The sequence below is a fragment of the Lichenostomus cassidix genome, unplaced genomic scaffold, assembly GCF_008360975.1.
Source record: "Lichenostomus cassidix isolate B80296 unplaced genomic scaffold, HeHo_3.0 HiC_scaffold_43, whole genome shotgun sequence".
Classification (NCBI taxonomy): domain Eukaryota; kingdom Metazoa; phylum Chordata; class Aves; order Passeriformes; family Meliphagidae; genus Lichenostomus; species Lichenostomus cassidix.
In genome coordinates, this window is record NW_028147635.1 from 2,174,567 (window position 1) to 2,188,206 (window position 13,640).

General features: G+C 47.3%; 1 long non-coding RNA gene across 1 annotated transcript; it reads right to left on the reverse strand.

Annotated features, from left to right (window-relative positions):
• Positions 1-1,535: 1,535 nt before the first annotated feature.
• Positions 1,536-4,304, reverse strand: LOC146421140 (uncharacterized). Its single transcript, XR_014848771.1, has 3 exons — positions 4,181-4,304; positions 2,464-2,766; positions 1,536-1,991 (listed from the first exon to the last, which is right to left on the reverse strand). It is a non-coding gene; the product is annotated as an uncharacterized LOC146421140 (long non-coding RNA).
• Positions 4,305-13,640: the final 9,336 nt, after the last annotated feature.

Consider the following 13,640-nt stretch of genomic DNA (forward strand, 5'->3'; position numbering starts at 1 on the left):
CAGGGACATGTGGCAGAGGACGGTCAATGACTGGAGTGCTTTTTGCTCCAAGAGGAGCGGCAAAGCCTTTGAATTTCAGCAGCTGCCTCCTTAGGGGGAGGATTTGTAGGGCCTTGCAGCCCTTCAGCCAGGCACACGGTGTTTCTTTTCTTTTGCAAGCTTGCCAATAGATGGTGGCAATGCATCCCTTGCCCAGAGGGTGTCACGAAACTTTGTGTTTGATGGAAAATGACACTGCAAAGGCCACGTGGGATGGCAGGTGTCAGCTTGTGAGCATTCCCCACTGCTTGCAACACAGGACAGCACAACATTTGTAAGGACTAAAGTGTACAATAAAAAAGTAGCAGCAACTCTAGGAATTCTGCTGGCAAATCCAGGTCACAGGCCCAGCAGGGAGTCAAAATTCAAGTGCTGCTCAGCTCTAGCCAACTGACTCAGCAGGTGCTGCCCTGACTGGGCAGGTCTCCCCCACGTCCCTCTCTCTTTGCTCCCGAAAGAAGTGCTGATGATCAGGGAAGCAAAAGTCGGGGAGCTGCAGGGCCACTTCTGCCTGGTGGCTTCAGAAACTACAGGCAGGGCTGTGAAACAAACCCTTCCTGTTCAAACTTGAGGTCTTCTTGTCTTCTTGTCTTCTTGTGGGAAAGGTGTCACCGGGAAAGGATTCTTCTCATCCCTGAGGATCCCTGAAAAACCACGGAGAGAAGAATGCTGCTCAGAGAGATGCATAAAGCAATTCCAAAGCCTGGCTTCCCTAAATTTCAAGAGAAAATGTTCATTTGTCCTAGGCATAGTCTATTCGCCAGGCTCTCCCCTCCTGCCTTCTTCCCCAACAATCCCTCCCTAATGGAAATGGAACCTTGACTTCTCAGCTGGCAGCTCACAATGCTTAGCTCCATTCAGCTTTTCCCAGGCACAGAGGAATTCAGCAGCAGGTGTCCTTGCTCAGTGCCTAGGAGAGCAGTGAGGGCTGCAAGCAGGAAAACGATGGGGGAAAAGCAAGCAGTTAGAAGGCAGCTACTACAGCGTGCACACTCTGGCCTAACACACACAGCCCCCAAACATGCCAGAGCCCACACCCAGAGCCATCAGTAAACAGCCATGGAATCCAACTTTAGAACCTGGAAATGCAAAGCTGCAAGGCTCACCAAGTTTGTCAGCAAACTAGAAAACCTTAGGCCCAGGTTGCAGCCAAAGCCACAGGTTTGCTGTTTCTTCTTTTGCAACAAACACCCATTGTTTTTAGAACCACACTCCTTTTGACACCCACCAATCTTGTCTTGGCACTTGCCTACAACCAGAAATGGTTCCTTATCTGGGAGGATGTTTCTGAAGAGAATCACACAGCTCTTCAGCGGGGCTTGCAGGGAAGCTCCCCCAGGTCTCCTGGATGCCAGTGTTGATGCCCTTCGATAGTTCCTTGTGATGTTCCTCCACTTTCCTGTCCTTGGATAACAAAGGATCCTGGTTCCTGGCAGGGTTATCCATGGCAGGCAGGTCGTCAGTGTCTCCGTTCTGGCTCTCTTTTGCCTTGGTGCTAGAGCTTGGTGCACGTTGTGCACTAGTCGTCATGCCTGGCGGTGGTGGCAGCACCACATTGTTGGTCTTCGTTTGGAATGAAGCTTTTGGTGCTCTGCACAAGAGAAGCAAATCCATTCTTATGATGTACATACAATGGAGGGATTTCCTAAAAACTTGGCTACATCCTGAAGCAATTGTTGCCGGTGTCCCAACTAGACAATGCTTCCAATGTTGAGAGGCATCAAGTGAGAGGTGAGAGAGACTTTGAAAGTGGCAGAGACTTTCACATTTAACAGTAGAGTGGCCTAGCAGTTTTCTGATCATCTGAAATGAGCATGACCGGGGCACTCTGGCAACAATGAGCAGAACCAAACAGCTCTCAACCTTCTTTCACCACTGCTCATTGACATAAGTTTGAGTCAGCTTCTCCAAGTTTCCAAGAACACACCAAGCAATGAATCCCAGCTCATGGACTGCAGCATCAGAGGAGGAGGAAATGAAGTGAAACCTAGTGAGAAGGCTCAGGTGTGATGCTGCACTTCTTGCCCGACTCTGCTGTGCACGGGTCATTGCCCTGCCCTCTTTCAGCACCCACTTTTCCCATGCTTTTCTCTCTACTCCCTGCACACGTGCTCTCCAGCGTCTCTGTCTTGGCACCGCTGATGCTGCACAGAGGACTATTTGACACAGAGCACAGCACCATCCCCAACCTGATCAAGAGCCCTCTCTCCTCCAAAACACCTCCCATCCTTCCCATTCCAAAAGCCAGCACGTGACTAAGACAGCTGCTCATTTTCCCTGAGTAAAGGGAGGAAGGAACTCCAGAATTCAAGCTCTTCCATTCCTACGGCAGTTGCAATATCTCTTCCCCAGCTCCACGTCAGCCCCAACGCCTCTGGGCTTGAGGATGATGTCAGAAGGGAAAGACTCCCTAGCCTTACCCACCTGCACCTACAGAGCTGCTTTCTGCACTGCTTGCTTCCAGCATGTAAAGGCCAATCTGCAGCATTTGAAGTTGCAGAAGGCACATGATGTTAGAAACTACCTCTCGAGTATCACGACAGGAGATGCAGCTCTTCGTCTCAGCCGTCTGAAGAAAGACTTAGATTTACACATCTTCCTGACATCCCACCGCTGCATACTCACTTCAATTTCTTGCAGTCTTTGTTTGCTGGAGGCTGAAATCACTTGGTTGGGTTTCTTTCAATTCTTTTGTCTTCCTGGGAGTATCTGCCTTGTCTTCTCTCTCTAACACAGGAAGAAAGACAAAAGGAGAAAGAAAATCCCTCAGGCCTTGAAGGTTCACCTCAAGTACAGAGCAGTACAACTCAGCAGCTGCTTTGTCCAAAGGCTTGGGGGCATTCCAGGGAAAAAGGTGGCAAGAAATCCAATGATGTGACTTGCACATCTTGTGGGCCTTGAGTACTGATGCAAACAGCGAAGCTGTGTCCCAGTCCAGGCAGGAGAAGCCCTGGACTGGGGCCTCTGCAACCTTGTTAATGGGATAAAAACCCCAAAACACCACAGCAATCCAACTCATCTAGATCATTCACAAATTCTAGATGTTTCTTTCTTGTGCAGAGAATTCTTGAAAGACTTCCTGCCAGAAAAGTTTTCTGCACACTGAGTAACTCCATCAGAATGTGATTGCCATATGAAATTTTCTGGCCAAACAGATCCGATTCATCAAAAAAAGTCAAAATCAACTCATCACTTGGAAGACAAAAATCATCAAGATGCTGAAAAATAATCACCATCAGGTGATTTTTCCTGAATCAGATGCCTGCAGCTCACTTGCTCTACCTACCTGTGCTCTGCATCATCTTCTTTGCCTCTGGTTGTTCCACTGCAAGTCTACAGCAGAAATTTTTCTGAGAAAAGAGGCAATTGCCTATCAAATTTCTCTTGAGAAGAGCTCTGAACCACAGCAGTAACACCACCGTTTGCTGCCTTCCCTCATCAGAGACACCATACCTATTGGCCAGCCTCTTTCCCACCTAAGCCAGTCACCCAGTCTGAACTTCTACAAACATTGGAAATCAAAGCTGAGCTTCACACAGTCACCTCCACTCCCTGCAATAGCAAAGCTTTCAAGTGTTCTACTTTTGGGATTAACAACCTGGATTGATTTCATTTTTGAATCACCTCAGCTATTTTCTTTCATGCGTACATCCAGCATTTCCCACTGCATGCGTGTACTCAACGGGAACACAAATTTGTGTAGCCCAAATGTGACTAAGGACTAATGGCTCCACACAGCAGAAGGCTGCACTTGAACTGAAAATCGGTCTCACAAATCCTACTCCTGTGCTACAATGGGAAAACACCAATTTCTTTTGGAAGTACATGTTTCTAGCAAAGTTCTGTGAGAGGGAAAGAAAAAAAAACCCAACAAACACCAAAATGTCCATCTGGAATGTTACCATAGCCTGGGGGTCTACTTGTGGATTCCAGTCTGAATCCTAGAGAATGACAACATCAGCAGTAGCCAGATTGATTCAAGACCTCCTGCTCGTGTGCTCAACGTGAAGACAAATTTGGAGCTGTCAGGATTGTTGAATGCATTCATGGAAGCCTAACTACATGAAAAGAACATATCAGTTGAACCAAATGTTTTACAAGTAGTATTTGACTTCAACACAATACTTCAAATTGTAAATACCTGTCGTTTGTTGTGAGGAGCTTGTCCATCCAGTCTGCAATATTCATCATTCCTCCACATACAGTCATCTTCCAAGATATCTAGGACTCTTGACATCTGACTGAAGAGAAGAACCCCGAGCCTGTTTTGGGTAGAAAGGTTTCTTAGGCTTTCACCAAAACATAAGAGTTAACAAACTCTGTGAGTCTGCACTACTAGAAAAGGAAGGAGGGCAGTTCCGTGGACTAAGAAGAAAAGCAGTTCAAATTTCAGACCCCAAACTACAATGCAGCAGTACACAAGGTGCAGCTGCTACTCTCGCACTATGGCACATGCTATGGAACATGTTTGCCTTACTCTGATGTGTCCCTGTGTATGGCTGCCTTTTCCCTTTGGTTTTGTGTTGTCCTCCTCAACAAAATATTCCCAGACACAGCAGAGTAAGATGGTAACACAACTAGAAAAACATCATCAAGTAGAAAGAATAAAAATTTGCAGTAATTGGTTTGGATTCAAGATCTCTAGAAATAAAGAAGTCAGTTCTTCTTAGAGACTTATCATTTTACTTACCTGCCAAGAACAACTTCAAAGAAAAATTCTGTAAACCTTCCGTAATTTATGCATACATACACAACCATTTCCAGTCTACTGGAGAAATTGAAGTCAATCACAAAGTGTCTACCTCCCCCTACTTTCTCTTCATGTGTTTCTTGTTTTGGGTTTTTTTTTGGGGAGGAGTGTTTGTTGTTGTTGTTTAGGTTTTGGGGGTTTTTGTTTGGTTTCTTTGTGGGGTTTTTTTTTGTTTGTTTGTTTGGGGTTTTTTTGTCCTTTGGACTCAAAGGCTAAAAATGAACTCTTTTGTTGAAGATGATAATTTGATTTGAGACCAGGCCAGTATTAATTACAGCACCTCTTCAATAAGCCTGATAGAAGGCAGAAAGCAGGCTCAAAAAGACACAGTAACCACTGAATTGTTTGATCCTTGGTCTTGAGTTATACGGCCACAGCTCCTAGGATAATAGCTAGATACAAAACACAGGTTACCTTGCTATTACTAAAGGCTGAGGTTTGGATATGGTTTTGTTTTTCTTCTAAGTGTCCCCAGGCACAAAATTACCTCCAACTCCTTTAGCAAAGTTACTTCAGTAAGCATACTCAAAATCAGATGAGTTAAAATTTTATTCAGAGTCAAAAACTCTGTGGCAAGTGACTTCTGTAAAGCATTTCATTTCGCCCTACTATCAAACAACATTAAAAGAACTGAAGAGCTCCCCACACGACTGAGTGTTTCTAGAATACAATGAAAAAATTCAGGTGCTGCACAAAACCACATCCAGCAAGAAAGACAAATATTTCACAAAGGATTGACATTAACCCTGCATGAGGGCTCTGAATCTGAAAGGGCCCAAGCGATAATCAAAGGTAGAGCTAAAATAAAACGCAACGATATTTCAAACAGCTAGTAACAATAAGAAAGCAAAACTAAAGACAGGGTGAAAGAAAGTTTCTATGGTCTCAATGAGCTGAGATGAAAAAAAGAATGAAAAAAAAATCAAAACAAATAATCAAAAAAAGCCATAATGGACTAAGGTGGCATTAGGAAAGAAAGAATAAACCTAAAGTGCTACCCTTGCACAAGAAAGGTGGGACAGGCAGTGCTTCGTTCCTTTTAGCTGCACCTTATGCCCCTCAGTTGCCAGGAGCTCATTGTGAGCACATTGTGGCTCATTCTGGTGTAATTTGAACGAGTTCTGACACGAACACTGCTGCAGTGTGCTCAGCATCTCGGAGAGCAGCAGAGCTTGTCCGGAGCTAAACGCGCTTTAGGGCGAAAGCCGCGAAGGGCTCACTTCAAAGGCTGCTTGCGGAGAAGAAAGTTCACTGGGACAGCAGATATGCATATCTGAAGTAGCTCCTTTTCGTTCCTTTTAGCTGCACCTTATGCCCCTCAGTTGCTGAAGCAGAAAGAAGCATTGTGAGCACATTGTGGCTGAAAAGCAGCATTCTGGTGTAATTTGAACGAGTTCTGACACGAAACTGCAGTGTGCTCATCGCTTTCTGCACACAGCCGGAGAGCAGCAGAGCTTGTCCGGAGCTCGCTGGCTCACTTCAACAAAGCCTTCTCTTCAACAATATGCATATCTGAAGTCATTAAGTGCAAAGCTGCCAGGAGCTTGCTGAAGCAGAAAGAAGCAATGTGAGCACATTGTGGCTGAAAAGCAGCATTCTGGTGTTTGAACGAGTTCTGACACGTACACTGCTGCAGTGTGCTCAGCAGCTGGTTTGCTTCTGCACACAGCCGGAGAGCAGCAGAGCTTGTCCGGAGCTAAACGCGCAGCCGCGAAGGGCTCACTTCAGCCCTGCCGAAAAACTGGGACAGTGCAGATATGCATATCTGAAGTGCAGCTCCTTTTCGTTCCTTTTAGCTGCACCTTATGCCCCTCAGTGCAAAAGCTGCCAGGAGCTGAAGCAGAAAGAAGCATTGAGAGCACATTGTGGCTGAAAAGCAGCATTCTGGTGTGAAAGTTCTGCAGAACACTGCTGCAGTGTGCTATTGAGCAGCAGAGCTTGTGCGCTTTAGGGCTCACTTGAAGGCTGCAGGCTGGGTGCAGATATATATCTGAAAAAGCACCTTATGCCCCTCAGTGCAAAAGCTGCCAGGAGCTTGCTGAAGCAGAAAGAAGCATTGTGAGCACATTGTGGCTGAAAAGCAGCATTCTGGTGTAATTTGAACGAGTTGAACACTGCTGCAAGCAGGCTCGCTTTCTGCACACAGCCGGAGAGCAGCAGAGCTTGTCCGGGCTAAAACGCGCTTTAGGGCTCACTTCAGCCGGGAAGGCTGCTTGCTATTGGAAGAAAGCCTTCTCTTCAACTGGGACAGTGCAGATATGCATATCTGAAGTCGTGGCAAGCTCCTTCGTTCCTTTTAGCTGCACCTTATGCCCCTCAGTGCAAAAGCTGCCAGGAGCTTGCTGAAGCAGAAAGAAGCATTGTGAGCACATTGTGGCTGAAAAGCAGCATTCTGGTGTAATTTGAACGAGTTCTGACACGAACACTGCTGCAGTGTGCTCAGCAGCTGGTTTGCTCGCTTTCTGCACACAGCCGGAGAGCAGCAGAGCTTGTCCGGAGCTAAATCGCGCTTTCAGCGGGGAAGGCTGCTTAGGGGTATTAGAAGAAAGCCTTCTCTTCAGCTTCTTACTGGGACAGTTGCAGATATGCATATCTGAAGTCGTGGCAAGCTCCTTTTCGTTCCTTTTAGCTGCACCCTCAGTGCAAAAGCTGCCAGGAGCTAGCTCATTGTGGCTGAAAAGCAGCATTCTGGTGTAATTTGAACGAGTTCTGCTGCTGCAAGCTGGTTTGCTCGCTTTCTGAGAGCAGCAGAGCTTGTCCAACGCGCTTTAGGCGAGAAAAAGGGCTCACTTTGCTGGAAGAAAGCCTTCTCTTCACCTGCTTCTTACTGGGACAGCGCTATCTCGTGCAGATATGCATATCTGAAGTCGTGGCAAGCTCCTTTTCCTTTAGCTGCACCTTATGCCCCTCAGTGCAAAAGCTGCCAGGAGCTTGCTGAAGCAGAAAGAAGCATTGTGAGCACATTGTGGCTGAAAAGCAGCATTCTGGTGTAATTTGAACGAGTTCTGACACGAACACTGCTGCAGTGTGCTCAGCAGCTGGTTTGCTCGCTTTCTGCACACAGCCGGAGAGCAGCAGAGCTTGTCCGGAGCTAAAACGCGCTTTAGGGCGAGAAAGCCCCAGGGCTCACTTCAGCCGGGAAGGCTGCTTGCGGAGGGTATTGGAAGAAAGCCTCTCTTCACCGGCTTCTTCTGGGACTCTATCTCGTGCAGATATGCATATCTGAAGTCGTGGCAAGCTCCTTTTTCCTTTAGCTGCACCTTATGCCCCTCAGTGCAAAAGCTGCCAGGAGCTTGCTGAAGCAGAAAGAAGCATTGTGAGCACATTGTGGCTGAAAAGCAGCATTCTGGTGTAATTTGAACGAGTTCTGACACGAACACTGCTGCAGTGTGCTCAGCAGCTGGTTTGCTCGCTTTCTGCACACAGCCGGAGAGCAGCAGAGCTTGTCCGGAGCTAAAACGCGCTTTAGGCGAGAGCCGCTGCTCACTTCAGCCGGAGAAGGCTGCTTGCGGAGGGGGGTATTGGAAGAAAGCCTTCTCTTCACCGGCTTCTTACTGGGACAGTATATCTCGTGCAGATATGCATATCTGAAGTCGTGGCAAGCTCCTTTTCGTTCCTTTTAGCTGCACCTTATGCCCCTCAGTGCAAAAGCTGCCAGGAGCTTGCTGAAGCAGAAAGAAGCATTGTGAGCACATTGTGGCTGAAAAGCAGCATTCTGGTGTAATTTGAACGAGTTCTGACACGAACACTGCTGCAGTGTGCTCAGCAGCTGGTTTGCTCGCTGTCTGGCCGGAGAGCAGCAGAGCTTGTCCGGAGCTAAACGCGCTTTTCGAAGGGCTCACTTCAGCCGGGAAGGCTGCTTGCGGAGGGTATTGGAAGAAAGCCTTCTTCACCTGCTTCTTACTGGGACCCGTGCAGATATGCATATCTGAAGTCGTGGCAAAGCTGCACCTTATGCCCTCAGTGCAAAAGCTGCCAGGAGCTTGCTGAAGCAGAAAGAAGCATTGCGAGCACATTGTGGCTGAAAAGCAGCATTCTGGTGTAATTTGAACGAGTTCTGACACGAACACTGCTGCAGTGTGCTCAGCAGCTGGTTTGCTCGCTTTGCACACAGCCGGAGAGCAGCAGAGCTTGGAGCTAAACGCGCTTTAGGGCGAGAAAGCCAGGGCTCACTTCAGCCAGGCTTCTTACTGGGACCTCGTGCAGATATGCTGAAGTCGTGCTCCTTCGTTCCTTTTAGCTGTGCCCTATGCTGCCAGGAGCTTGCTGAAGCAGAAAGAAGCATTGTGAGCACATTGTGGCTGAAAAGCAGCATTCTGGTGTAATTTGAACGAGTTCTGACACGAAGCCTGCTGCAGTGTGCTCAGCCGCTGGTTTGCTCGCTTTCTGCACACAGCCGGAGAGCAGGAGAGGTTCTGCTTGCGCTGGTACAGAGCAACTGTCCTGTGCCTCCTATAGCTGTTGTGTGATGAAGGCTTTGCACATGTCGCCCTGGCATCCATTTGGAATATTTTGAGAAAACCTGCTTCCTTAGCCGGCCATGTCCCAGACACTCCTCTCTTGGCATGTCTGGCCTGCCAAGTGTAGTTTGGCATATCTCCTAAAGAATGAAGGGTCACACAGGCGGGTTGCAAGAAGGGACGAGGTGTGCGGACTTGAATAAAAGACAGCTCTGGAATAACTGAATTTTAAAGATCTTCCCCACCGTGAGATGACATCGATTGACGCAGAGGCAGAGGAATGCCTTCTGGACAGGACCCTCAGAGACGCTGGATGTCTTTGGAGCCGTGGTGAAAGCCGTGGTGATAGCTATAAGACCCGTTTTCTTCCATTTTCTCCCTATCTTTCCCAGCCTCTCTCTCTCTTTCTGGCGCAGGCCGGTTTATGGGCTAAATTAATAAAGTCCCTGTTTGGACTGAAATTTAATTGCCTTGACTTGTTGAATTCTGTTGTGCTTTTTTCTTCTTGCGCTCCGAGATCATAGCTGGTACGAACCATCCCACGTCGGCTTCTAAGTGGACTGTGACAGGCACCTGGGTGACACCAAATCCCCCGGCAAGCGGCGTGTTCCTGCAGCCTCGTGTGTCTTGGCATGGATGGGGAAGTGTATGGGATGTACAGAACCTGCCCACTGCCTGCGTTTTTGAAAATCCAGTGCATTTCCTTGTCTCCTTGGGATGTTCCTGTTCTCCTTGGGCAAAGTGCAGTTAGGTTGCAGGGGTGTGGGGGGAGGGAAAAGCCTGAAACCATTTCTTTCCTGGAAAAATATCCCCTTCTTTCCAGCACAACTTGAGTGCTATTTCCTCCTGTCTCATCCCGTTTTCCTGGGAGTGAAGACGGAAGGAATGTGGCTAAACCAACCTTTCTGTGACTTGTTGATTGGGAGTACTTGATACTAGCTCAGTGTTCTATTCATGCCGTCTTTGAATGCAATTATGGATTGGAATTCCACAGGAAATTCTAGATGAATGATAGAAGAAGGAGAATTCAGTAAGAAGTGAAATGGACTGGGCCTGAAATGGCCCTGGTTATTTCCGAAGGAGATTGAGATGGTTGTGTATATCCATGCGGCGTGTTGTTTGCGAGACAAATTGCATGGTCAGAGGCTAATAATCAGAGCCTCCCAGTGCTTTGAGGGTGCTGGAGGGTGTTTTGATTTGAAAGTATTTGATTCTTTTTTCTACTATTGCACTATCAGAAATCTGCTGGATTATTAGGCTGAGAACATTCTGGTTTCTCTTGACGGTGTTTGAAAGATCTGCCAAGGTTCTGGCAAAAGGTTTCTGCCTGTTGCTAAGCTCACCATGTTCTTGTATTTTGTGTGATTTGTGGTAGTTCCCAGTTTGAATACTCAGTAGATGAAAGAATGAAGCCCCTTGTCTCTCACAAGGGTCACGGAAGAGATTCCTGTTCAAGCTGATCCAGTGGCTCTGTAGAGCTTTTCAAATGACTACACTCCGCATAAATCCAAATCTAAGTTTTAAAAGCAAGAGTCCTTTCTTTATACATTCCTTTCTCTTTTTGTAAATAATGAAGAGGAAAAGGTACGTCATGGTTTGTGAAAACCAGGTTTGAAAATGATTTTCTGGAAGTTCGATTGAGCCATGAAGTGAGTTGCTCATCCATGCTCTCGAAATGCATGTATTAAGGCCAAAAAGGAAGCCATTGTAGAGTGAAGTTAAACCAACGCACACTGGAAGGCAGCGTTGACTGCCAGAATCAGTCAATTCTTGTTGACCGTGAGGGTTTCTGCAGCCCAGGCTTTGGAAAGGCCTGCATGTGTCAGATGCCCCACCACTCAGACCTGATCAAGAAGAATGATTTGATTTTCTCCTTCAGGAGGAACGTCCATGTGAGTATTGCTTTTGTTCGTGGCAGTGTCCAAACGATTGTTGTGAAATGTGGCAATGGGAGTCGACACAGGCACAGGCAACTGGAGCAACCACAAAACCAGGGCAAAGGGTAACTTTAGTTCCGTACCTCGCTAAGTGTTCTTGTATCATGAAAGGATGTGGAATATGGAAGGTAATTCTTTCTTGTAAGCACACTTACTTTGGGATACCATCCTTCTCTCCACACTTTCATTTGAAAAGCAGCTACCACCCTCCATCTCTTCTTTTGCAAGGCAGAAAAGCGTTGCTCTAAGAAACCACCAAGTTTTCTAAAAGGAACCAAAATCACTTACAACTGTATTTAAACTAAAAATAACATACAGATCTATTGCATTGACCAATTAAAAAAAAAAAAAAAAGAACAAAAGTGTTTCTAAGGCTTCAAAAGAGCAAAGAACTTTGAACTCTTTACATGCCGGAGAGCCAGGTAAGGCACTTTGGCTTCCAGTCTGGGTCACTGTAAATTGTGTCTGATGCAGTGTATAAGGTCAGGCAGGGTGTTGGTCACTTCAGCTGTTTTTTTCCTCAGCAAAAAGCCTGGAAGAAGGGCAGGGAAAGAGAAAACCTTTGGTTGGATTCATCCAACAGGGACATGTGGCAGAGGACGGTCAATGACTGGAGTGACTTTTTGCTCCAAGAGGAGCGGCAAAGCCTTTTGAATTTCAGCAGCTGCCTCCTTAGGGGGAGGATTTGTAGGGCCTTGCAGCCCTTCAGCCAGGCACACGGTGTTTCTTTTCTTTTGCAAGCTTAGCCAATAGATGGTGGCAATGCATCCCCTTGCCCAGAGGGTGTCACGAAACTTTGTGTTTGATGGAAAATGACACTGCAAAGGCCACGTGGGATGGCAGGTGTCAGCTTGTGAGCATTCCCCACTGCTTGCAACACAGGACAGCACAACATTTGTAAGGACTAAAGTGTACAAAAAGTAGCAGCAACTCTAGGAATTCTGCTGGCAAATCCAGGTCACAGGCCCAGCAGGGAGTCAAAAATTCAAGTGCTGCTCAGCTCTAGCCAACTGACTCAGCAGGTGCTGCCCTGACTGGGCAGGTCTCCCCCACTCCCTCTCTCTTTGCTCCCGAAAGAAGTGCTGATGATCAGGGAAGCAAAAGTCGGGGAGCTGCAGGGCCACTTCTGCCTGGTGGCTTCAGAAACTACAGGCAGGGCTGTGAAACAAACCCTTCCTGTTCAAACTTGAGGTCTTCTTGTCTTCTTGTCTTCTTGTGGGAAAGGTGTCACCGGGAAAGGATTCTTCTCATCCCCTGAGGATCCCTGAAAAACCACGGAGAGAAGAATGCTGCTCAGAGAGAGATGCATAAAGCAATTCCAAAGCCTGGCTTCCCTAAATTTCAAGAGAAAATGTTCATTTGTCCTAGGCATAGTCTATTCGCCAGGCTCTCCTCCTGCCTTCTTCCCCAACAATCCCTCCCTAATGGAAATGGAACCTTGACTTCTCAGCTGGCAGCTCACAATGCTTAGCTCCATTCAGCTTTTCCCAGGCACAGAGGAATTCAGCAGCAGGTGTCCTTGCTCAGTGCCTAGGAGAGCAGTGAGGGCTGCAAGCAGGAAAACGATGGGGGAAAAGCAAGCAGTTAGAAGGCAGCTACTACAGCGTGCACACTCTGGCCTAACACACACAGCCCCCAAACATGCCAGAGCCCACACCCAGAGCCATCAGTAAACAGCCATGGAATCCAACTTTAGAACCTGGAAATGCAAAGCTGCAAGGCTCACCAAGTTTGTCAGCAAACTAGAAAACCTTAGGCCCAGGTTGCAGCCAAAGCCACAGGTTTGCTGTTTCTTCTTTTGCAACAAACACCCATTGTTTTTAGAACCACACTCCTTTTGACACCCACCAATCTTGTCTTGGCACTTGCCTACAACCAGGAATGGTTCCTTATCTGGGAGGATGTTTCTGAAGAGAATCACACAGCTCTTCAGCGGGGCTTGCAGGGAAGCTCCCCCAGGTCTCCTGGATGCCAGTGTTGATGCCCTTCGATAGTTCCTTGTGATGTTCCTCCACTTTCCTGTCCTTGGATAACAAAGGATCCTGGTTCCTGGCAGGGTTATCCATGGCAGGCAGGTCGTCAGTGTCTCCGTTCTGGCTCTCTTTTGGCTCGTGGTGCTAGAGCTTGGTGCACGTTGTGCACTAGTCGTCATGCCTGGCGGTGGTGGCAGCACCACATTGTTGGTCTTTGTTTGGAATGAAGCTTTTGGTGCTCTGCACAAGAGAAGCAAATCCATTCTTATGATGTACATACAATGGAGGGATTTCCTAAAAACTTGGCTACATCCTGAAGCAATTGTTGCCGGTGTCCCAACTAGACAATGCTTCAAATGTTGAGAGGCATCAAGTGAGAGGTGAGAGAGACTTTGAAAGTGGCAGAGACTTTCACATTTAACAGTAGAGTGGCCTAGCAGTTTTCTGATCATCTGAAATGAGCATGACCGGGGCACTCTGG